This window comes from Eriocheir sinensis, unplaced genomic scaffold (assembly GCF_024679095.1).
Source record: "Eriocheir sinensis breed Jianghai 21 unplaced genomic scaffold, ASM2467909v1 Scaffold313, whole genome shotgun sequence".
Classification (NCBI taxonomy): domain Eukaryota; kingdom Metazoa; phylum Arthropoda; class Malacostraca; order Decapoda; family Varunidae; genus Eriocheir; species Eriocheir sinensis.
The window spans coordinates 233,406-257,292 of record NW_026111625.1 but is presented as its reverse complement, the minus strand read 5'-3'; the positions used below and the strand labels follow the sequence as shown (position 1 = coordinate 257,292).

At 48.5% G+C, this 23,887-nt stretch overlaps 1 pseudogene; it reads left to right on the top strand.

Annotated features, from left to right (window-relative positions):
- Nucleotides 1–890: 890 nt before the first annotated feature.
- LOC126991641 (uncharacterized) overlaps nt 891–23,887 on the top strand; it is a 30,473-nt pseudogene continuing 7,476 nt past the window's right edge.

Here is a 23,887-nt window from a genome sequence, read left to right as displayed (position 1 = left end):
GCCACGCCCGTGGCCGCAGTTCCCGGGGAGAGAAGACGCGGACCACACCCGCCCCGCAAATCAACCTCCAGCAAGGAAGACGAGAGGTGACTCAAGAAGAGGTAAGGCGGGGACGCCGATATACCAAGCAGGTGACAGCCGTCCCCCGCCATGGGGTGCTGGATCCCCAGGTGCCCCGCCCCTCCACCCCGAGCACCCGCACCCACCAACACCTCACCTCCACCACCACCACGCCCTTAAGACGCCGAAGAGGTGAGCAAATACCATTTTTGTTTACTTGAGGGGTGGTCAAAAGTGTCCTTTCCGGTTGTCCCGTGTATGAGCTGAGTGTGTGGCGGGTCGGCGTCAATAAGGTTGAGGGTTTTGTTGGGTGGCGTGCCTGAGGCGTTTCTAGCGTTATAATTTTGCAGTCGCTCCAGTGGAATGGCATTTTCGGTAATACGAATTGTCTTACCTTTTCATATGTTGCTAAATCATTATATTTCACTTACTTGCTACTTTTGAGATTAATGTAAGAATGTATCACTTTATCCACCGCTTATCTATTTTTTTTATATTTCAAAATCAATTTATCTTTTCACATCTCAGTTGAACGTTCCAGGACCTTCATGGTCTGTGTTGCCGCTCTCTGTAGCAGGAACCAATCAACTTAAGCAGGTGTAGGGAAGGGAAGAGTCACAGTGTTGGCTTTATGTTGATCTCAGCCTCGCCACCTGTGTGCGTCCCCGCCATGCCTCACACCTGCTGCTCTCCCTCACACATTGAATTATATCATACTGTGTCATGTCGTTATGTAGTGCTGTGTTATGCTGTGTAGTGTTGATGAAGCGTACTCGTCTCGTTGCTGACGCTTTTAGTAAAAGGTAGGAAGAAGGTAAAAGGGTGGGGACATGCTGAAGTGTATAGCTGTCGTGTGCTACTGCCTCGCGCATAATACAGCCCAAAACAACTGTTCCTCATGTAAAGGTCTGGCCACGTGGGGACGGCGCGTGGGGAAAAAACTGGAGCAGTTGACGCGGTCGCCGAGCAAGGAGAAGGTGGCGTTCGGGAGGTTCTCACGCTCAAACTCCACCAGGTGAGTGTCCCGGCAGCCACCTGACCGTCCTGTGGCAGTGGCCTTGAGTTTTTATTTACCTTCTAGAGACTTGAGACAAAAAAATTGTATTGGCATTCTCTGTAATGGTAACTCCTTTTCTGTCAATGCCAGGCTTCCCCTTCTCTTTAGTTCCTAACCCCGCTTGCTTGTGATAGTTCAGCTGTCTAAGGGGTTATACCGGGTGTCCTTTCTTTTCTCTTAGGTCCATGACGCTCTCAACACCCTCCCCGACGTCCCCTTCGTCAGGGCTGGGCTGGGGCGGCCGTTCAGTCAGGAACACCCTCGCCAGAGAACCGGAGTGGCGATGGGCGTCACCTGTACCGTTCGTGCTCCGCCTCGCAGCTCGGCACCTACCTGGCTGCCGAGGACCCTGCCGCCTGCCTCGACCCACAGCCCGCAGAGGCCTCCACCACCATCACCTCCGTCACCTCCACGCCCACCACCGCCCAACACCACCACCTCAACCTACCTCCCCACCAAGACGGTCAGCTGTGAAAATATATCCTCCTTGGGGGTCAAAACCATCTTTCCCTCATGCCTTCCTGCGCTCTCGTCCCCCCGCCCGCCCGAACAGCCCCTGATCACGTGACCCTACGCCCTCAGCTTCCCCGGATACCCCTTCCCGCTCCCCCCTGCCGGCGGGTCACCACCTCCGCGACTCGTGTGTGATGAAGACACGAGGGAGCTCATAAGATTTCAAAAGCTCCGAGCAGTGTCTGAGGAGAACTGTGCAGCAGGCCCCGCCACCGAGGGATGAAGCGCTCTTCAGTTCAGTTACACCCAAATCCAGCACCACTGCAGCCCCGGGCGCGATCCTTCTCGGCGACAGCCATCACGAATGAGGACATCATCATCTGTCCTGTCCGGGAGAGTGCCCGGCCGCAGCAGTCCAGCAGGTATGCCCCAGCCATGGCGAGCACAGGTCAGCAACTTGGCGTACACGAGCAACAACTGAAGTGGCTATGAGAGCGACGGAGGAGGAGGAAGAGGCGAGCCTGGCAGCAGTGCTGCGAGGCCGGCGAGACACCACGAGTCACCGAAACCCCGCATGAAAAAAGTTGAAAGTGGCGCAGACTCCGGCGTGAGCACCGAAAGTCACTCGGAGACCAACTCAGACTCAGGATCACTGACGGGCAGGAGCACCCCGCCTACGACCACTACGGCAAGCTGGACGAGTACCCGAAATCAGGACAGCGAAAAAAGCTTCCCCTCAAGGGCGATGTTACTCCGACATCGAAAATACACCAAACCGACAACTATCAACCTCGACGTCTACTCCAAGCCCGACACATACTCCAGCATCGAGAAATGCTCCAAGCCTGGCTATCTAACATGAGCGTAACGTACGCCCGTCTGGACAGAACATTCCTAAGAGGAAATGAATGCGAAAGTACGACAGTTACCAAGAGGAAGCAAGACAGAAAAAATGTGAGGAGGATCGTGTGGACTCAGAAAGCCGCTCTAAGTACGGCCGGCAGCAACAGCTGACCCTCCGAGCACCCCGACCACCTACAACGACGGACGAGGAAAAGCTGGTCCCAGGGCGTCCCAGGGCCCCCGACGTGGCTGTCCGACCACAAGATCTCGTCAGTCGTCGACAAGGTTCCTCGCCTCGCAGTTGGAGCGGCGCACCTCGCCCCTCAGCCCCCCTGCGCGGCGCCTCAGTATATTCCGTGAGACAGAGGGACGGGAGGAGGCGCAGCGGGCGTGGTGGGGGAGAGCACCTTCGAGGACACCTGAGAGGAGAATCTGTGACCCAGCCTGTTGGGGACCCTGCAGTCACCGCCACTCTCCTGCCCGCCACGCTGGGCCAGACCGCCACGCCATGCACTTTCCGCCTCATGCGCCTCGTGAAGGACCACACGGGCGAACTGGGCATTTACATCACCCAGGAGGAACTCTCGCAGCGCCACCACCAGCTGCGTCATCGCGCACATCAGAAAGGACAGCCTCTCAGACAGGTATGTGTGTGTGTGTGTGTGTGTGTGTGTGCGTGTGCGTGTGAATGTGAGTGTGTGTGTTACATCCTTGCAAATATTATCGTTTCCACTTCAGCAATCCTCGTCTCATCTTCCTCTTTGTTCGCTAAACCCTTCATCTTGTCTCCTCCTCCCCCCCAAGCACCATAACTATTTTAGCTACACAAGGGCGTCACACGAGGAAAAAAGGAGAAAATTAAGACAGTAATAATAAGTCGGTATTTTCCTTCATTAAATTAAAGTGCTCACCTTCCCGAACCATAGGAACATCATTACCCGACCTCAAATCGCTCCACGCACCCCGCCTCCGCAGTCCCTCAATACATCCTTTCGTCGGACCCTTCCATTAGGAGCATCCGGGTTAGTTCCACACCACGCCAACCACTGAACGCTTAATAGAGAGAGAGAAAGAGAACCCATGCAGTGCAGGAGCTCCTTACTCACATACACACACTCTCTCTTTCTCACACACACAGACACACACACACACGTACGTACACTGGAGCTGAGAAACCTTACAGATGAATGACCGATACACACTCTTCTTCACCTTTCTCATATAATATATTCACTCAAATATGTACTAGTTAAGCGAATACAAAGCTCATGGTAGTTAACAAAGCATACGACCATATATTTATACCTTTCGGCGCCCAAGCACACACACACACACACACACACATTTGAAAATGCGTTCGTAGGATATGAGGGTAGTAATATAACAGTGGTAGTAGCTATACAAAGTTTCTGCAGCATTAACGTAAAGAAACACTCATAGGGGCGCGTTTAACGTCTCTTTTGGCCGTTATAAATGATTAATGTAAAAAGAAGTGAATGTCAGGTAGAATACCGACCATAGCCACGAAAACCTGACCAAAAAATGACCAGCACACTCTCTTTGCCCTCTCCGACGAAGCTCTTTAACTCCAACGTAAATATGCTGATCAAGACGAAGCTAAAACATGTATAGTCTGCCGAGCGTGTGTAGTAAAGCAAGACAAGTAAGAGCGGCGAGAGGTCGAGAGAAATGCTGATGTGGTGTTGGTAAGAAGCAAGACAGTGGTTGATGACGGCCCACCCAAAGACGCCTGCCCCGGGGTGGGAAATCTCGGGGTAATGGAAGCTGCAGGGGTGGCTGAGGGGTGACTTGGTGGTGTTGTGGTTGTAGTGGTGGTGGTGGTGGTGGGAATTCTGATGATGATGATGATGATGATAAGACGTAAGATGCTGCTCTCCTGTTCTTTCCATCTTGAGTTTCAAATGTGATGTTACTCTCTCACATTCTCTTTCTCCTTTCATTCTCTCTCTTGCGTCCTTCGTGTGTGTGTGTGTGTGTGTGTGTGTGGGTGTGTGTGTGTGTGTACCTGATTTCACACACACACACACACACACACACACACACACACACACACACACACACACACACACACACACAGTTGCGTAATGTCTTCCACAATTACTCGGATGACGGAGGCCGAGGCTCCATTAGTTTTAGTGAGCGTCATTAGGCCGCCAGCAGGTGGAGTGCCGCTCGGCTTCTTCGTTTTATTCTTTTCCTTCCTTCGTACTAACCTTTATATATTTTTTTGTTTGTTTTATCTTTTTCGTCTAGCACTTCATTGACTAGTTTTGTATTTCTTTTTTTTCTCTATCTCTATCTATTTATCTATCTGTGTGTGTGTGTGTGTGTGTGTGTGTGTGTGTGTGTGTGTGTGTGTGTGTGTGTGTGTGTGTCAACATTAACACCCCCCCCCCCCACCCCCTCTCCTGACGCTGCAGGGACGGCCGCTTCCGTGTTGGCGACGAGATCATCAACGTAAACGGCCGGCGGCTCCGCGGAGTGACGCTGGACGAGGCTCGCCACGTCCTGCGCAGCACACCCAAGGAGGTGGACATCGTCATCGCCAGAGACGTGGACGTGCAGCATCACCGCGAGTACGACCACTCCTACCCCGGCCACGAGCACGGGGCGCCGGAGGTGGAGGCGGCGCGCAGACTGGGCGAGGCATGCGGGGAGCTGTGGGCCGCCGACAGCACCTTCAGGAACGATATGCTCACAGGAGAGGAAGACCTTGGAGTGAGGAGGGAGTCACTAGGAAGGTACTCCAACAGAAGTCTTCCTCGTCGACGGGGCTCGTACTCAGAATATGACGACTACTCGGAGTACACGACGCTGGCCCCGTTCGAGTCCTACCTCCCGGGTTACGACCCCTCTCGGGCGTCCGTGTCCGTCACCGGCCCCGTGTCAGTCAAGGTGCCAGTGCCGGGAAGTCCCGCGTCTTTGCCCTCCACGCTGACCGTCACCTCCACGTCCACCTCCATCAGGCACGGAGAGCTCGCGTCTGGTGTCTTCTCTCCGGCTCATCATGACAATTACCTCGACCCAAGGATGAGTAGTAACCTGCCTCGCTACATCAACGGGGAGGCGAGGTATTCCTCCTCCCACGACGTGCGTCACCCCGCCGACGTGAGGTACGCCTCCGCCACCGATGTGCGGGAATGCGGAGACTCCACCTTCCTGGCCGACATCTACAAGTCAAAACTCATTCACATCGAGCCCGAGGACTCCCACGAACGAGAAGGCAAGAACTCCAGCCTCCTCCCCAGGCTCGCGTCAACATCGCAGAAACAGTTGCTCGTTGAGACTCTGTCGACTCCCGCTGCCCCCAGCAGGAGATCTCCACACAGCTCTAGACGGCACGCGACGGCGGCCCAGAGGCTCTCGTGCCCCCCAGGTGCCGTGAAGCTCCCATCGCCGTCACACTCCGAGCCGAGAGGACTCAGCTCGACGCTCCGCGGCTGTTGAGCCTCGCCATGTCGGTGCAGACCGTGGCGTTCGAGAAGGGCCGTGGCAGGAAGTCCCTCGGGTTCTCCATCGTGGGAGGACGAGACTCGCCTAAGGGCAGCATGGGAATCTTCGTCAAGACAATCTTCCCTAACGGCCAGGCCGCCGAGGAGAACAAGCTGAGGAACGGTGAGTAGCCTGCCTTGCTGTTTGTCTTTGTTCTTCCATACTTTCGTCTCCTCAGTAGGACTTGTTGGTATCTTACACTCTTTAGCTCCATTAGAATGATGCTCTGTGCTAAACGTCGGTGTATATGCCACTTGTGTAAACCGGGAACGCTACATTTGATTCACGTCTTTTTGGGTGAAATGAAATGGAATGAGAAGAATTAAAGGTACGAGAAGTTACGTAGAAAATAGGCGATGCATTACCGTGAAGCGGAATGTAGCTCGTCGACAGTAATGCGTGTCTCGGGTTAAAACATTTCTTCCTGTGTGTGTGTGTGTGTGTGTGTGTGTGTGTGTGTGTGTGTGTGTGTGTGTGTGTGTGTGTGTGTGTGTGTGTGTGTGTGTGTGTGTGTGTGTGTGTGTGTGTGTGTGTGTGTGTGTGTGTGTGTGTGTGTGTGTGTGTGTGTGTGTGTGTGTGTGTGTGTGTGTGTGTGTGTGTGTGTGTGTGTGTGTGTGTGTGTGTGTGTGTGTGTGTGTGTGTGTGTGTGTGTGTGTGTGTGTGTGTGTGTGTGTGTGTGTGTGTGTGTGTGTGTGTGTGTGTGTGTGTGTGTGTGTGTGTGTGTGTGTGTGTGTGTGTGTGTGTGTGTGTGTGTGTGTGTGTGTGTGTGTGTGTGTGTGTGTGTGTGTGTGTGTGTGTGTGTGTGTGTGTGTGTGTGTGTGTGTGTGTGTGTGTGTGTGTGTGTGTGTGTGTGTGTGTGTGTGTGTGTGTGTGTGTGTGTGTGTGTGTGTGTGTGTGTGTGTGTGTGTGTGTGTGTGTGTGTGTGTGTGTGTGTGTGTGTGTGTGTGTGTGTGTGTGTGTGTGTGTGTGTGTGTGTGTGTGTGTGTGTGTGTGTGTGTGTGTGTGTGTGTGTGTGTGTGTGTGTGTGTGTGTGTGTGTGTGTGTGTGTGTGTGTGTGTGTGTGTGTGTGTGTGTGTGTGTGTGTGTGTGTGTGTGTGTGTGTGTGTGTGTGTGTGTGTGTGTGTGTGTGTGTGTGCGTGTGCGTGTGTGTGTGAGTGTGTGTGTGTGTGTGTGTGTGTGTGTGTGTGTGTGTGTCTGTGTGTCTGTATCAAAGGAAGTGAGGTGAAAAGTTTCTTATCGAAGTTCATATCGTTTTTCAAAGTCCAAGGGAAAAGTAGGACAAAGGAAAGCTAGCTACGAAAGGAACGCTGCATGCACACGAGGAGAAAGGGAGGCGGCGGTGTATACAGAAAATAACAACGTAAGGTGGAGTTTCGTTACTGGCTGACCACAATCGGATGCAATAATGGAATAATAGTGGTTCAGGTGTTCACGGTATCAGGTTATATTTTCTCTTTGCTTGTTTGCCATACCTACTTTTATTTTTAACTGTTTATACTCGTGCGGTTTGGCTTCCCGGTTAAAGACTTGCACGTAGCTCCTGTTATGATAAGGAAAAGTAAGAAGAATACATTTAAACCTAACTTAAACTATAATGAGGAAGGAGAATTCAGGAACATCTGTTGAGCTAGATATTCACATGTGTTTCTTGGTTCTTCATTCAGGCAGACTCGTTTTTATTTAGTTCTATGATCTCTGTTTTGGTTCTTTGATCGGCGTCCCACTTAGCTCTCGTAAGTAGGGCATTAACACCAAGAAGAATGATGATGAAAGAGAAGAAAAACTATTGAAAATCCGTCTCTTTATGAATGTATATATCAATTACGTTTCAGTCTTTTTGTGTTGTTTGCTTTCTGTTTGTGTTAGCGAGGCTCAATTTTAGCTTTTACTAGACCGACTTTAACACCAAGAAGAAAAAAAATAAGATGAATAAATGAGAAAAAGAAAAATTGAATCTGCTCATCTCGTTTATTTGGCATTTCTGTTATCGAAGTTAGGCTCATTACACGACAGTATCATCAAGAAGAAAAAATCAAAATATAAAAAAAGCAAAAAAAATCACATATCTTCTTGGTGGTAAATATATCGTCGTTTATTTGGCGTTTCTATTATTAAAGTTAGGCTCATTTTTAGCTTTCTTATTTTTACACGATATTAACATCAAGTAGAAAAAAATATATATAAAAAAAGCAAGAGAAATCTACATCTCTTGGTGGTAGATATATCGCTGTTTATTTGGCTTTTCCGTTATCAAAGTTTGGATCATCTTTAACTTTTTTTATTTTCACGATATTAACATCAAGAAGAAAAAAAAATCGTAAAATATATAAAAAAAGCAAAAGAAATCTACATCTCATGGTGGTAGATATATCGCCGTTTATTTGGCTTTTCCGTTATCAAAGTTTGGATCATCTTTAACTTCTTTTTTTTTCACGATATTAACATCAAGAAGAAAAAAAATCGTAAAATATATAAAAAAAAAGCAAAATAAATCCACATCTCCTCATGGTGGTAGTTATTAAGGTTTCCGTCAATTTCTGTCGTTTACTTGGCGTTTTTGTCATTATAGTCAAGCTCATTTTATCTTCTGTAAGTACGACATTGACCCCAAAAAGAAAAAAAATCATGAAACATATAGAAAAGCAAAAGAGAAATCCACGTCTCCACGGCGGTAGATATTTACGAGTCAGACTGTTTGTGTTGAGTGTGAGTCAGCGCAGGTAATTTGGTGGCGATGAATGACTGGGGGGGGGAGTGGGACGTCCTGGGGGAGGGAGGCGCGGGGGGCGATCTCCCAGACAAGTGTGGCGGACGTGTCGTAAGTTTTCTGGGGAAGGCGAAGGCCCCTGAAGTCACCCGGAGCGTCGCTGGCGGGGTGAAGGGTGAGAGGCCAGGCCGATGGGGGCAGGGGGGGGCAGAGGGGCGCGACGGCACGCGGGGTGAGGTTAATGGGCGATTGCTCCCGTAGCACCACGCCCGCCGCTGCTGGGGCGACCCGCGTGACACCGTAATGTTTTATTAGAAGATTAACAGCCGACATCGGTCTCTCTTGTATCCCTCTATCAATGTGTGCGGATGGAGAGATGGGGTCGGTTTGTGTTTGTGTGTGTGTGTGAGGGTGGGGGGGGTCAGTGTGTATTGGGGGATGTGTGGGGAAAGGTCTGTTTGTGTGTAGGGGAGAGGGTCTGTTTGTGTTGGGGGAGGGTCTATTTGTGTCGGGGGGAGGGTCTGTTTGTGTGTGGGGAGAGCAGGGAAAGATATGTTTGTGTGTTGGGGAGGAGGGAAGGGTCTGTTTGTGTGTGAGGGGAGGAGGGAAAGATCTGTTTGTGTGTTGGGGAGGAGGGAAGGGTCTGTTTGTGTGTGGGGAGGAGGGAAGTGTCTGTTTGTGTGTGGGGGCGGAGGAGGGAAGGGTCTGCTTGTGTGTGGGGAGGCGGAGGAGGGAAGGGTCTGTTTGTGTGTGGTGGGGCAGAGTCTGTTTATGGTGGGGGGGATGTAGGCGTATTAGGGGGATGGATGGGTGTGTAAGGGAACGGTACTAGATGGGTGGGTGTGCGTGTCTCAGTGTCAATCGTAACAGTAACGTGATCCGAATACTTACATACTTGCCTCAAAGAATCTGTATAAATAATGATTACGATGATGGTCCCCGAAAGCCAGTCAACACGCCAGGTAGTCTAAAATGAGGTGAGCGTTTCCTTCTCATCCAATACCTTCTTTGCGTAACCTGGAGACTCGCGGGGGAAGGGAAGAGGAGGAGGAGGAGAGGGAAAGAGTTCAGGGGAAGAGGTGAGTGAGGCTGAGGAAGTAGGTGGAGTTAGCGGTGGTGGGTTGGGTGAGGTCAGGCTGCTCTTTGGGGGTCGAAGAAGAAGAAGTAGAAGAATGATAATGTAGTGACGATGATCTTGAAAAGGGAGGAAAAGGTGATGGTGATGGTGATAACGAAGACGAAAGATAGGAAAAAGAGGGAATGAGAAGGAAAACAAAAGATAACAGTAACAGAAAAAACTAAGAAAAAAAGAAAAAAGATGGAGATGATAATGATAGTGATGACGAAGACGAAAGAAAAAGAGAATAAGCAAAAAAAAACTAGAAAAAAGAAGAAAGAGAAATAGAAGAAAAAGAGAAAAAGAGAAGATAACAAAAAAAAAGAACTAAGAAAAGAAAACTACTGAAGAACAAACGTATATATAACACAAATATTTACACAAGAAAAGAAAAGAAAGAAAAATAAGAACCCGACCTAAAACAAACATTATAAAACGTCTAATAAGATAAAGAGAGAGAGAGAGAGAGAATTACAAAGCCGACCAAAAATCATTGAAAACGTAAGATAAAATAAATGAGAAAGAAAATTACAAAAACCGACCAAAAATCACTTAAAAACGTAAGCCAAAATGAGAGAGAGAGATGAAGACAAATGAGGGCGACACCGAAGGAGGCGCCGAGGATGAGCGGTCGAGTGGCCCAGGAAGGAGAGAGTGTGAGGGAGTCCGGAGGTTAATTGCTCGTTGGAAAACATTTGCTCCATCACATCGTTGGAGGGGCGCCTCGTGCACCCCCAGGAGGAGCAACGCCGCCTCTCGCTCCTTGCTGCCAGTGGTGGGATAGTTCTTCTCTCAACTTCCTCCTCTTCACACTTCGTCACGAGTAAAAGAAGTGATTTTATACGATGCTCACCGACTTATTTCAAGCTATTATTTTACTTACATACGAACACTTACTGATTATACTTCTCCCTTCCAGTGGTGAAATAGTTCTCTCTCAACTTCCTCCTCTTCATACTTCGTCACGAGTAAAAGAAGTGATTTTATACGATGCTCACCGACTTATTTCAAGCTCTTATTTTACTTACATACGAACGCTTACTGATTTTACTTCTCTCTTCAGTGGTGAGATAGTTCTCTCTCAACTTCCTCCTCATCACACTTCGTCACGAGTAAATGTAGGCATTTTATATGATGTTCATCGACTTATTTCAATCCCTTATTTTACTTACACACTGCCTTATACTTAACTTCTCTCCTCCAATGGTGGGACAGTTTTTTTTTGTCTCTCCTTCGTTTTCTTTTAGTAATTTCGTCACTAGCAAAGGAATACGTTTTTTTTATAAGATGTTCGACTTTCACGCTTCGTTTCCCATTTCTTTTGTTTTCTCTCTCCCCATTATGCTTCATGTGTGTTATAGGTGGAGGGGAGGAGGCGAGTGTGTGTGAGGGGGGGGGGGGGGCGGGGGGGGTTGCGTTCGAAATAAGCCTCTATCTCGTCACGGGAGTGGAATATAACCTTTGTTGTAGTATTCAGCTTGTAGCCATGTGTTGGGAGTGTGTGTGTGGGCGGCGTTTATTTTATACACAAACACTTGAGCACCAGTCATCGTGTTAACTGCGCATGATTTTGTTGGATCATCTCGCACATGTGGTTATCAGGCGCTCTCGTGTGTGTGTGGAGGGATATTGGATGTGTGTGTGTGTGTGTGTGTGTGTGTGTGTGTGTGTGTGTGTGTGCGTGTGTGTGCGTGTGCGTGTGCGTGTGTGTGTCACCGTGTGGGAGAGCCTCGTCGCCATCCTCCTTTCTAAACGGAACATTAATCCACATTCCAGAGCAATTGGGAGCAAGGGAGGGAGAGAAGCCGGGATGAGGAGGGGGTGGGATGGAGGGAGGGAGCGGCGCCGGGTGAGGGGAGAAAGGGGGACTCGCGGCTCGGAGGCAAAGGGGGGGAGGTGTGGGGGGCGGAGGGGGGCGTGGCTCTCCTTCCGCCGGCAGTCAGCGTGCCTCTCCGTGCCGTGTGTCAGCCTGTGTCAGCCAGCAAGCGGCGCCGCGGCCCGAGTTTCACCAGCAGGAAGGAACGAAAAGATCCGGTGTGTGACATTCTACAGGTGTCACTAGGGAGCGGTGTGTGTGTGTGTGTGTGTGTGTGTGTGTGTGTGTGTGTGTGGTGTTTACAGGCGAAGTAGTGCATGCATGGTGGCCTCTGCCTTCACTGCCCTCTTTGTCTTCATTCTTTTCACTCCCTTGGGAAGAAAAATGTATAATATATGAAAAATGTACTGCAGCTTTTTCATATATTAAATAGCAAGGAAACTATATCCTCCACAATTTCGGATCCGGGTCTCTTGTAGGTCGTTTCGTCTTCTGGTCCTGTGCCTCGAACAATAAGCTAAGGGGTTTAGATACCAAAATTTTAGGATATCGCTGCCTGTAAATGTCGAATAGGTAATAAAAGAACATGATAAACTGCAACGCGCACAAAGGAATGGCAACCGCGTCGTGCAAACATTAGTCTGATACAAGTTACATATTTGCATGTGGCTTCTTCCCGTGACGAGGCGACGAAGATGAGTCACCGATGCGGAGACAGAGGAGGAGAAGGGAAGGGTGAGGAGGGCGGCGGCGCGGCGGGCAGGGGCAGGGCAGGGGGCTGTGACCCTGCGGTGGTGACCTTGGTCAGTCACGTGACTCCGCTCCGGAAGAAAGGGCGAGCTGGTTCAGGGGTCGCGCAATTTTGAGTGTAAATTGAAGGGGAAATACGCACCGACGCACGCACACACACACACACACACACACACACACACACACACACACACACACACACACACACACACACACACACACGCACACACACACACACAAAAAAGAACGACTCGAATCTAATCATACTAAACTGAACATGTGTTGATGGGCAAAACTTTTATTCGTTCCTGGATCTGCGGTAGGAATGATTTAACATCCATGCATATACACACGTGAAGTACTCACCTAACTCCTTCTTATTGGATAACAAACAAAAAATAGCTGACCGGAGGATGCGAAGTTGCCGCTAAAACACCTACCTTACTTTTCTTCTTGTCCTCGGAACCCTTTGCAGCGCAGGGGCCGGGACACGATTCTCATGGGAGGAGGAAGGCGAGGGTCGGCCAGGGTCAGGAGGTGCACGGGCTGCCACGCTCTGCGGTGTGCGGCGGGCGAGGGTTTATGTCACCGCGTTGTTGTTTCCTCTCTTATTCCCGTCATTGTGGTAACCGCACGACTGACAACCAACCTGTGGCGACTCACTCACGACGGCCCGGGAACAGAGGTCGTGGAGGTGGTCGCTTTACCGCATCGTTTGCCATTTGTGAAGGACATTAACGTGGAAAGGGTAAATGCTCTCCTATACTTGTCTTCGGGGTTTTTTTTACGGCATGGGAGGCAGCTCAAAGGCAAAAAACAAAAGAACAACGAAAAAAGTCTGCCATGCCCTGCTCCACTAAAAGAAAAAAGAATGAGATGCCAGAAGAGAGATCAATTTCTGGGGAGGAGTTGTTGAAGAATGTTGTCAGCATAGTAATACACGCAGGAAAGGCTGAGAGAACTTTAGCTAAGGAAGGAGGGAGGGCTGGGCGTCGCCGCGGTGCCCAGCCGAGTGAGGAGAGAGGGAGCGAGGCCTCGGCAGCGTGAGGGTCATAGTCCACCGACCACTTCCGGTCCTGGCAGTTCTTGTCTTTTCCGTCTGTCGTTGGTTTGTCGCCTCTTTCCAGTCTTTCTTTGGTTTGTCTTCTCTCCTCAGTCTGTCTTTGGTTTGTCTTCTCTCCTCAGTCTGTCTCTGGTTTGTCTTTTCTGTCTGTTTATGGCTTGTCTTCTCTGTTGATCGCCTTTTTTTTCTTCAGTTTGTCGTTTGTCTTCTTTCTTCAGTCTGTCTTTGGTTTGTCTTCTCTCCTCAGTCTGTCTCTGGCTTGTCTTTTCTGTCTGTTTCTGGCTTGTCTTCTCTGTTGGTCGCCTCTTTTTTCTTCAGTTTGTCGTTTGTCTTCTTTCTTCAGTCTGTCTTTGGTTTGTCTTCTCTCCTCAGTCTGTCTCTGGTTTGTCTTCTCTTCTGTCTGTTTCTGGTTTCTGGCTTGTCTTCTCTGTTGGTCATTTTTTTTCTTCAGTTCGTCGTTTGTCTTCTCTCCTCAGTCTGTCTCTGGTTTGTCTTCTCTTCTGTCTGTTTCTGGTTTCTGGCTTGTCTTCTCTGTTGGTCATTTTTTTCATCAGTTCGTGGTTTGTCTTCTTTCTTCAGTCTGTCTTTGTTTTGTCTCTTTTCAATCTCTCGCTGTCTTGTCTTTTTATCTTGCTTGGGGATTTGTGACTCATTGAACTTAGCTTTTAGGGACATATTCTTAAACATTTGAAACACATTTGATAACGTAGGAGTTCTGGGCACTTGGTAGTTTTATGACCCTGCTGGTAGTTTGATCGTTATTTTGTACCATGAACCGACGAAAACACTCAATAGAACGCAATTGATCTCCTTGTCGGCCTTTGGAAATAGTCGATATCAGAGGCAGAAACGTCTGAGAATACTGATCTTAGTGTAGTCCGTTCATACAGGCTTTTCGGAGTGCTTGCTACCGTGAAATATATCTCTCGATCAAGGGTTCTCCATCAGTGTCGTGGCCGCCGGTCTTTCACTTCCATTAACTGCACGTTACCCGACTTTATTGGCCGGATTGTTAAACACTTCGTCGCCCAAACACACATATTTGACAAGGCTTTCATAGGAGTTGTGGGCCTTTCCAGGAGTAGTTTAATAACCCTGGTGGTAGTTTGACCCTTCTTCTGTACCTTGAACCTAGAAAAACACTCATTAGAACCCGGGTGATCTCCGTTTTGGCCTTTGGAAATTGTTGATGTGAGAGGCAGGGTCGTCTAAGAATACCAATCTATGACCCTCACCCGCGCCCCAAAAAGCAGACATCAAGGCCACAGGGACAACCAAGGCAGTTACCGACGCATAGGTGTCCCCATTTCAACATCAGTGAGGAAGTATAAATAGAAACATCATCAGTCAACACGACATCAAGGTTTCAATTCACAAGTCACAGGAGTAGGTTGTGGTGGGAAGGGGAGAGAGGGTATGGGAGGGGTTAAGGGGGGAGAGTTCAGCTATGGTGGGGGAGTCAGGTGCAGCTCACGTAACGTCTTGTGGTGAGGAGACGCGCCAGGGCGGTGACGGAGGGCGTGGGGGGGATGGGGGCGAGGGGCTGCTCCTTCCTTCCTTCCTCTGTGCACTCTTCGGGCGTGAGTCTCTCTCGAGGTGGTGTTGCAGGACTGTAAAAGACTGAGGTGTGATGATGGCGTTCCTCCTTCCCTTTGTGTGTGTGTGTGTGTGTGTGTGTGTGTGTGTGTGAGTGTGAGTGTGGGTGTGGTGTGTGTGTGTGTGTGTGTGTGTGTGTGTGTGTGTGTGTGTGTGTGTGTGTGTGTGTGTGTGTGTGTGTGTGTGTGTATCTGCTTGCTCTCATTTCCTCCAGGGATTTATCATACTTGCAAATAAGTCCTAAAGGTTTAAGCCTTAAACTTTGACTCCGCAGCGGAAGTTTAGACTGAATATGACTTTGTGTTGAGAGAGACAAGCGAGGGAATGGGGTTTAGGTCGAGAGAGAGAGAGAGAGATTTACAACAACAACAAAAAAGGAGAAAGCAACAGGAGCAATAAATAAGAAGGAAAAGTTGATGAAGACAAGAAAAAAGATGCAAACACAGAGAGAGAGAGAGAGAAGAGAAGAGAAGAGAAGTAGTGGACAGGGGGCTTCCGTAAGAGTTGCGTCGAATCAGCCACACACAAGACAGACAGGAAGTTGTAATGGGGGTAATGGCGTCTTCCTGCTGCTGCCCGTTCGTTTCTGTGCCCCGCGACCCGCCCAGCCCAACCCTAGACGCCCCAGCAGCCTCGTCTTCCTCCCTTTCCCCTCCTTCCCCCCTTCCAACCGTCCCTTCATCTCCCCTTTCCTCCACCTCGTCCTCCGCCTCATCCTAGCTCAACCTTCTGCCCAGCCTTGCTCTCCTCCGCTGCCCTCTTCTTCATGGGTCACGTTGCTCTGTGGTCCCGATTGTGTGTGTGTGTGTGTGTGTGTGTGTGTGTGTGTGTGTGTGTGTACAGGTTTGCCAGGAGGTTAAACTCAAGTGATGGTTATATTATGAAGATCAAGACCTTCTCGGCACAATTTTTCTTCCCAAGTAGTGTTATCTTCCTTGTGTTAGCAGCTGCAGCTCGTTTTTGGGGCGTGTGTGTGTGTGTGTGTGTGTGTGTGTGTGTGTGTGTGTGTGTGTTTGTGTTTGTGTTTGTGTTTGTGTTTGTGTGTGTGTGTGTGTGTGTGTGTGTGTGTGTGTGTGTGTGTGTGTGTGTGTGTGTGTGTGTGTGTGTGTGTGTGTGTGCAATGAACTGGCATTGAGCTGTCATGGGGCGCGTCGGTGGAAGGAAGGTCAGCCAGGTGTGTGTGTGTGTGTGTGTGTGTGTGTGTGTGTAGGTGCGGGCTTGCGTATAGACACACCACCAATATCTCCGTTTTACACCGTCTAGACATTCATCCGTGTGTCGTAACCCAATGGAATCTTATAGTGATGCTTGTTTTTTTAGTTTACGTTCACTCCTGTCTTTGGTTTGATGTAGTGCCACAAATTGTTGTCTTCGCTTCCTTCCTTGTTTTGATGGTTCTGTTTGTGTTCCGTTCGTGTTCTTGGTTAACCTTTTACCTAGTGTTCTTCCCTTCCTTGTGTCGCTCACGTGTATATATAGTGTATCTATTTTTACATGGTTTTACTTCCTTATAGCTTGTTTGTCCCAGTAACTTATAACCTGAGTATCCTTCCGAGGTAACTAGTCATGTGCCGTCCTTTTTTTAGTAGTTGCAGTAGTAGTAGTAGTAGTAGTAGTAGTAGTAGTAGTAGGAGGAGGAGGAGGAGGAGGAGGAGGAGGAGAAGGAGTATTAATAGTAGTAGTAGTTGTTTTGATAGTAGTAGATGTAGTAGTTTAGTCGTAGTGTTGGTTAAGGTATCACTACTACTACCACTATCACTACTGTACTACCACCACTACCAACAATATCTCTTGTACATGTAATTTTCGTGCTACTGTCTTCTGGGCCCGTTGCAGCAGCCTCCCGGGTCCTCGTAAGGGTGAAGGCACTCTCTCGTGTCATGCTCTGCCGAGGGTCATTACGGAATTTCTCCAGACATTTCCTGCGGGGCTCGAGCCTATGTATGTCGCAACGCCTCGACTCGGACGGCGCGAAGAGAGGAAGGCGAGGGCGAAGGCAAACTGGTAGAAGATGCGGTTGATGAGACTGTGTTCCTGCGCCACCCCCTGTTTAAGTAGTACCAACGTCCATGTACTAACCACCCGTATACCACCGGCCATGTACTTACCACCCGTGTACTTACCTTAGTGTCTACTGCCGTTTGCTAGCAGGTCGCCATCTCTGTCTCTCTGTTCCTGTTTTAGTGATTCTCCGATTTCTGGTTATTCTCTCAATCCTAACAGCGATATCCTCAGCCATACCACCCATTGAAAAGAAAAATGATACATAGATAATCATATGAAACAAAACTCTTAAATATCACTCCTCACAACGGTACCCTCACCCAAGTCACCCCTTGATAAAAAAAAAAGTCTAATGCAGGAAAGATTATAATGAAACAAAAGCGTAGAGTCGTATTGCGTGCAGTGAAAGAAGGTATACCAGATTCAAGTCCCGCACTACAACTTTTTTGGTGTTTTTATATGATTCCGCAAGCCTCCCGCACCGCACTGTTCGTTTCGTTGATCATCCCGTCTAGACAGCGTTGTTATACGGAAGGAAAACGCTCTTAGATCATATGACGTTTACGATTTATAAGCTACCACACGGATAGAGCTCTCAGTAAAGCCTCTATCGCCTCTTCTCTCCCTTACCCTTCCTTCCCTTCCATCCATCTATCCTTCCGTCCCCCTTTGTCTCCTTCTTTTTTTCCATTCCTCTCCAGTCGTCCCTTTCTCCCTCTCTCTCTCCTTCCTCTTCTCTCCCTATTTCTCCACCCCTCCTTCCTTCCCTTTTTCTCCCTCTTTTCCCCATTCCCCTTCAGCCGTCCCTCTCTCCCTCCATCTCCTTCCCTCCCTTCTGACTAAAGTATTGCCGTAAACAGTCTGTCTACCTTCACATAACCACAATCCATCTAACCCTCCTGGCGGCGAAATTCCGAACTAACTAATATCTACATTATCAGATTAAGATCCCCACGTATAGGAATGCAGGATTTACATGCGAGAATCAGATTTATCGAGATTCATTCTGATATCTATAGCCTTTCCATTCCCCACTACATTACTAGCATGAAAACCCACGTATGTAAATTCTGAACTCATATCTAGTACATTATATCTGACCCACGTACATGATTCAGTGTTAGGATTATCAAGAGTCTCCTTCTGTTCTCAAGTCTCCGTCCCCCGTCGACCCTTTGTTCACTCTCTACCCACGTTCCTTTTCCTCATCGGCCCTTGTGAACAGCTCCGTAAGCCGCCTTTGTGAGGGGAATGACACGTCTACAAAAGCAGCTCCCATGGTTATTAGTGTTGTTTTTTTACGCCCCATCCCTCTTGTCATCCCTTCCTCTCCGCGGCAGTGTTTCCGGCGCCCCTGGGCTTGTGTAGGGCTGAAGGGCAAGACCTAGACTCAAAGAGGGAACCAGCATCTTAAGCCCGCGGAGATTGAGTGTCATCAGCAAATAACGGAGAGGAGGGAGGGGAAAGAAAACGCGTACATCACTAAATAGAAAGAAGTACTGAGAGAAGAGAGAGCAGTTTGGAGCACGTGTAGTTAGGCAGGCAGGCAGGTAGATTAAGTGACGTCAGCAAATAATGGAAGGGAAGGAAGGAAAGAAAACGTATAGCACAACATAGAAAGAAGTGCAGAGAGTAGAGAGAGCAGTTTGGGGCAAGAAGAGACACATTTTGGCACAGCATCCCACCAACTACGTGAACCTGTAACTAGTCCCCTCTTTGTATCATGTGTAGGGGAAGGTGAGGAGGAAACCCGTACACTAAAACCCATCTTGACGTGCGCAGTTCACTCATTCACTCCTCAGCATCTCACTTCCTCGTCATTTTCCCGACTTGTTATCCGAGTAATCGTTGAACCTTTCCTTCCTGTCGAGTGATGCTTTCTTTCTCTCCCTCTCTCTGTATCTCTTTCTGTGTGTGTCTCTCCCTTCCTCTCCTTCTCCCTTGTCTTCGCCTCTTCCTCTCTCTCTCTCTCCCACAATCATCCCTGCCCCAGTTCTCACCTTTAACTTGCCTTCCTGCCGCCCCTTGCTCCTGTGATATATTTTCCCTCCTTCCTTCTTCCATTCTTCGCCACCTCACCGACTCTTTTTATCTCTCTTCCTTGCCTCTTTGCACTTCACTCTTCGCTTCCTCTTACTATCCTCCCCCTTCCTCTTCCTTCTGCTCTCCTCCTCCGCCTTCTTCCTCCTCCTTACCTTCACTCCTTCCTCTTCTCTCCTTTCCATATCTTCTCTCACACCTCCTCATCTCTCCATTTCTTTAATTTGATCCACCTTGTCGTGTCTCCCACATCCTCCTCCTCCTCCTCCTCCTCCTCCTCGTCTTCCTCCTCCTCCGCCTCTTCCTACGCCTCTTCACCTCATCCTTAACCCCCTGCTCCCTACATCCTCCCCATCTGTTCCTTCCTTAACTCCTATCTTCGTGTTGTCATTCCTATTCCTCCTCCTCCTCCTCCTCCTCCTCATCATCATCATCATCATCATCATTATTATCATCATCGTCATCATCATCTTCCTTTTCCTCTTTCTACGGGACTTCTTTGCGTCTTTCATTTCTATTTCCTCACCTTGTTTTTCTCCTCCTCCTCCTCCTCCTCCTCCTCCTCGACTGAGTGCACACGGTAACCCTCGGGGGCGTCACGCTGGTGCGCCCTTCTGCCCCGAGGTTAAGGAACAAGAAGTCTGGACTGGGGAGTAGAGGCCTGAGAGAGAGAGAGAGAGAGAGAGAGAGAGAGAGAGAGAGAGAGAGAGAGAGAGAGAGAGAGAGAGAGAGAGAGAGAGAGAGAGAGATGATAAGGTTAATTAATTACTTATTGATATTAAATACTCATCATTAACTTGCATATTTACCTTTGTCAATTTCCTTTGTTTCCGTTTATTCATCGATTTGCCTGTCGGTCTATTTATCTATCTGTACAATCTATCTATTATTTTACTTACCTCTCTGTCTTTATCTGTCTCTTGTTACGCATTATTCCTATCACTAATTATTTCCATATGTTTTTTTTTTTATTATGATTGTTGAATTATTGTTGTTGTTCTTTTCGTTTTCGTTTTTTATACCTAAGTCCGTGCATTCATTTAAAGGTTAAGTTAAGGGCATATGGTATAGATGCGCGTGGCCTCGGTGCTCATCTCCGTCGCATTCGTATAGAAGGACAAAAACACTTAGGTAACCGTGAGTCAAAAAAAAGAGAAAATCTGGTTCGGTAAAGTTGTCTTCTCGCAGCAACAGAAAGAGGAGGAGGAGGAGGAGGATCACGGAGAGCAAAAGAGGGAGGAGGAGGAGAAGAAGAGGAGGAGGAGGGTGAGAAACAAGGAATGGAAGACGTAGGCAGTTCGAAACGGAAATAGTATGAGCCTGCGTACCTTTATTTTTATTTTTGCGTGAGTCAGAGGAATGAACTTGGAAATAGCAAATGAGGGATGCATAGAGAAAGAGGAGGAGGAGGAGGATGGGGAATAAGAAAAAATATATATAAGAGGAGGAGGAAAAGAGGAAAAGCACAAAAGGAGAAAGAGGAGTATGGAAAAAAAAGAAATTAGAGGAGAAGGAGGAAGGGGAATAAAAAAATATATATATAAGAGGAGGAGGAAGAGTGGAAAAGCACAAAAGGAGAAAGAGGAGTATGGAAAAAAAAAATTAGAGGAGAAGGAGGAAGGGAAGCGCAAAGAGGAGGACGAAGAGTAGAAGTAGAGATAGGGAGGGGAAAAGAGGAAGCCGAGGGAGTGTAATGAAAGATGGAGAGAAGATAAGGTCAACAAGCAGCAACAAAGAGATGAAGAAGAAGAAAAAAAAAGGCAGAAAGAAAGAAAGAAACAAAACAGGATGCCAAGAAGAACGAGAACAACTAAAAGAAGAAAGAGACCAAGCAGAGTTGACTGAAATACAAAGTGACCTTCTGACTGAAAAATAATGATAATAGTTATAATAATAATAATAAATAAATAAACAAAAGGACACCATACATCAACTTAGCATATGAAGACAAACCAAGTAGCCTTATACGTAAAACAAGTGAAAACAAACACACACATAGATAACAGAGGGTGGGAGGAAGCGTTGAAGGGGAGAAGTCGCCAGCCCGTTGATGTATAATAATTGTATATGACGAGGCGGCGGAGGGAGTGAGGGCGAAGGAAAGGCTATAAAATGATTAGTCTGATGAGCCGTGACGAAGAGAGGCTGTGATGATGATTGTCCTCGTTAAGCCTGACTCTAAGGATGGAGGAGGAGGAGGAGGAGGATGGGAAGGAGGAGCAGGAACAAAAGGAAAGGATAAGAAACGAACTGATTACTTGGGTTGGGATAAGGATAAAGGAGCAGGAGGAGGAGGAGGAGGCGGAGGAAGAGGGAAAAGAGGAGAAAGGGAATCAGAAGCAGAAACAAAAGGAGAGGACAAAAGAAAGGAGAAGAACGAGAAGGAGAAAGAAGAAGGCTATGAGGAAGAGGAGGGGCAGCAAGAACAGGAACAAAAGGCGAGAACAAGAGATTGACTGACTGACTGACTGGCTTGAGATTGTGTGGGAACAGGAGCCAATCAAGGAGACGCCAGCAGCGGGGGGGGGGGGGGGGGGGGTTTGAAGGGACGATGTGAGGATAGAGCGAACAGAGGGAGGGAAGAAGAAAAGAAGGCTAAGGAGGAGGAGGAGGAGGCCCTGACAGGATCTACGGTGCCGAGCCAGTGGCAGCGGGCGGGGACGGGAGTAGTAGAGAGGGTGCAGTCGCCCGTGGCTGTCGGTAACCAGTTCCCGTGTTGACGTCAATGGTTCGGTCCCCTGCAGGTGTCTGGCCTCCGGGTCTTCACTTCTCCTCCTCCTCCAACTACTCGTGTTCCTTCGTATTTGAGCATTCTCCTACTTGCTTCCATGTCCCTTGGTGTTCTGTTTGTCCTTGTTCAGTCTCCTCTTCCTCCTCCTCTTCTTCTTCTTCCTCTTCCTCCTCCTCTTCCAGCTTCTCATTTTCCTTCGTTTTTTTAGCATTCTCCTTGTTTCCATGTCCCTTGTTGCTCTTCTTACCCTTGCTCTGTCTTCTCCTTCTCTTCCTCCTCCTCTTTCTCCTCCTCCTCCTCCTCCTCCTCCTCATTCTCCTACTCCTCCGTCTTTGAACATTCTCTACCACTCCTTTCCATGTCTCTCGTTGCTCTTTTTGCCCTTACTCTGTCAACTTCTTCTCCTCCTCCTCTTTCTCTTCATCATCATCATCATCATCATCCTTCTCTCCTCCTATTCCTCCGTCTTTGAACATTCTCTACCACTCCTCTCCTTGCCCCTCGTCCCTCTCCTCGCCCTCTTTACCCGCCTCTTCCTGTCCAAGTTCCTGCGTTCTTACCTGCCCTGTTCTGTCTCACCTTTCTCAGTCTCCCTGCGCCGCTCACTCTGCTTTCCCTTCTCTTGTTGTTGTTGTTCCTTGCCTTGCCTTGTCCTACCTTGACCTTCCTTGTCCTTGTTTTTCTCATCGTTCCGTCTCACTGCTATGTCCTCCCGCCTCCTTCCACTTTTTTTTCTCTCCTCCTTCCTTCCTGTTTACTTTGTGTTGATATACGATGTTTTTTGTTTTTCGGCCTTCCTTCCTTCCTTCCGTCTTTCCTTTCTTCCTTATTTTTTCTTCCTTCATTTCCTCCTTCCTCATTGTTTTCTTTCTTCATTCCTTCTTTCCTTCCTTACGATCAATCATTCATTCCTCTTTTTAAGGTTGTAATTTCACTCCTTCCTTTCATTCTACCTTTCTTCTTTTTACTTTCTTTCTTTCCTCCTACCTACCTTTCTCCATTCCTTTCTTCCTTCCTTCCTTCCATTCTTCCGTCTTTTTCTCCCTACCTTCTCTTTTCCTTCCTTTCTTCCTGCCGTCCTTCCTACCTTCTTTTCTTCATTCATTACTTCCTCCTTTCAGTCTCGCTGCTTTCTTTCTCAATCGTTATTAGAGGTGGGGAGGAGAGGACACCCTTGTAGTATTCCGAGCAACTAGACAGCGTTAACACCCTCACACTTACGCTTTCGTGTCAAGGTAGGGGCATACGCTAGAGCTGCGCGTGGCTTCGGTGCTCATCTCCGTTGCATTGGCCCTTGAGAGAGAGAGAGAGGCTGAGGGAGAGGGAGAGGGAGAGAGAGAGAGAGAGAGAGAGAATAGAAGGAGGGGAGGAGGGGAAAGAAATAATAGAAAAGGACGAAAAGAAGAGAGAGGAGCAGTGGAAAACAAGTTATTGTGGGAAAGGAAAGAAGAGGAGGAGGAGGAGGAGGAGGAGGAGGAGGAGAAGGAGGAAAGGGTAAGTGAAGGAGCAGCTGCTGGGTGGAGGAGAAGAAAACTGCTGCTGCCCACAAAAAGGAGGGTTCCAGGCTTCCTTTGTTTACCTCTCACCGCTTTTCCTCCGCCCTGGGCCACGGAGAGTCCTGGAGCGCGGGAGGGGTCGTCTGGGCTTCAAGGGGGGGCGGGGGGAAGGGGGGGAGGCTGGGGAGGTGAAGGGGGACTGGGGAGGGGGAGGGGGAAGGGAGGGAGCTGAGGCTGGCTGATCCCAAACACCCAGCGAAGCATCGAAGTGAGACGAGTGTTTGCTTGTTGTTGCTGACTTGTTTACTGAGAGAGAGAGAGAGAGAGAGAGAGAGAGAGAGATGGGGGGGGGGGGGGAATTCAGTATGTATATTGTATAACTGATTTGATCTTGGTTCGCTTGTCTTGTACACGTCCAGACTTTTTGACGCCGTGATATTTTGCTGAAGAAAGCCTCCGCCCTTCACCCCCTCCTCTCTCTCTCTTTCTCTCTCTCCCTCTCTCTAAATAAATAAATAAAGAAAGAAAGAAAGTAAGAAACAAACAAAGAAAATAGCAAATAAATAAATAAACGTTAAACAAATCAATAAGTAAATGGAAGGAAATAATTGAATCCTGAATGCTCGTAAAAGGAGTCCCCC